General features: G+C 41.6%; 1 non-coding gene across 1 annotated transcript; it reads left to right on the top strand.

Annotated features, from left to right (window-relative positions):
* The first annotated feature begins 1,297 nt into the window (after positions 1-1,297).
* Positions 1,298-1,405, top strand: LOC112738551 (small nucleolar RNA R71). The gene has a single exon (XR_003169506.1). It is a non-coding gene; the product is annotated as a small nucleolar RNA R71 (small nucleolar RNA).
* The last annotated feature ends 226 nt before the right edge of the window (positions 1,406-1,631 follow it).

The following is a 1,631-nucleotide window of genomic DNA, read 5'->3' as shown; positions in this document are numbered from 1 at the left end:
CCATAAGCCTGTTTCATGGATTTGTCTACCATCTCTAATGAGAATTTGGCAGCCTGTACCTCAAAGATTCCTAGTTTCTCCATTACAGAGAGTGGCATTAAGTTTATGCCTGACCCCAGGTCACACAGAGCCTTCTCAAAGATCATGGTGCCTATGTTACAGGGAATTAGGAATTTACTAGGATCCTGTTTCTTTTGAGGTAAAGTGTCCTGAACCCAGATATTTAGTTTATTAATGAGCAATGGAGGCTTGTTCTCCCAAGTCTCATTACCAAATAGCTTGGCATTCAGCTTCATGATTGCTCCTAAATACTGGGCAATTTGCCCTTGAACAATGTCTTCATCTTCTTCAGAAGATGAATGGTCATCAGACCTCATGAATGGTAAAAAAAGGTTCAATGGAATCTCTATGGTCTCTAGATGAGCCTCGGATTGCTTTGGTTCCTCAAAGGGAAACTCCTTATTGGTCAGTGAACGTCCCAGGAGGTCTTCCTCACTAGGATTCACGTCCTTCTCCTCCTCTCTGGGTTCGGCCACACCAAGTAAGGTTATGGCCTTGCACTCTCTTTTTGGATTCTCTTCTGTATTGCTTGGGAGAGTACTAGGAGGAGTTTCAGAGACTCTTTTACTCAGCTGGCCCATTTGTGCCTCCAAATTTCCAATGGAGGACCTTGTTTTATTCATGAAACTTAGAGTGGCCTTAGATAGATCAGAGACTATATTTGCTAAGCTAGATGGACTCTGCTCAGAATTCTCTGTCTGTTGCTGAGTGGATGATGGAAAAGGCTTGATATTGCTAAACATATTTCTTCCACCATTATTAAAGCCTGGTTGAGGCTTTTGTTGATCCTTCCATGAGAAATTTGGATGATTTCTCCATGAGGGATATAGGTGTTTCCATAGGGTTCACCCATGTAATTCACCTCTGCTATTGCAGGGTTCTCAGGATCGTAAGCTTCTTCTTCAGAAGATGCCTCTTTAGTACTGTTGGATGCGGTTTGCAATCCATTCAAACTCTGAGAAATCATATTGACTTGCTGAGTCAATATTTTATTCTGAGCCAATATGGCATTCAGAGTATCAATTTCAAGAACTCCCTTCCTCTGAGGCGTCCCATTACTCACAGGATCCCTTTCAGAAGTGTACATGAACTGGTTATTTACAATCATGTCAATGAGTTCCTGAGCTTCTACAGGCATTTTCTTTAGGTGAATGGATTCACCTGCAGAATGGTCCAATGACATCTTAGCTAATTCAGACAGACCATCATAGAATATATCCAGGATGGTCCATTCTGAAAGCATGTTAGAAGGACACTTTTTGGTTAGTTGCTTGTATCTCTCCCAAGCTTCATAGAGGGATTCACCGTCTTTCTGTTTGAAGGTTTGAACATCCACTCTAAGTTTGCTAAGCTTTTGAGGAGGAAAGAACTTGGCTAAGAAAGCCATGACCAGCTTATCCCAAGAGTTCAGGCTATCTTTAGGTTGAGAGTCCAACCATATTCTAGCTCTGTCTCTTACAGCAAATGGGAAAAGCATAAGCCTGTAGACCTCGGGATCAACTCCATTGGTCTTAACAGTATCACAAATTTGCAAGAATTCATTTAAGAACTGAAAAGGATCTTCTGATGGA

The sequence above is a fragment of the Arachis hypogaea genome, chromosome 13 (assembly GCF_003086295.3).
Source record: "Arachis hypogaea cultivar Tifrunner chromosome 13, arahy.Tifrunner.gnm2.J5K5, whole genome shotgun sequence".
In the NCBI taxonomy this organism is placed as follows: domain Eukaryota; kingdom Viridiplantae; phylum Streptophyta; class Magnoliopsida; order Fabales; family Fabaceae; genus Arachis; species Arachis hypogaea.
This window is presented reverse-complemented; position numbering and strand designations above follow the sequence as displayed.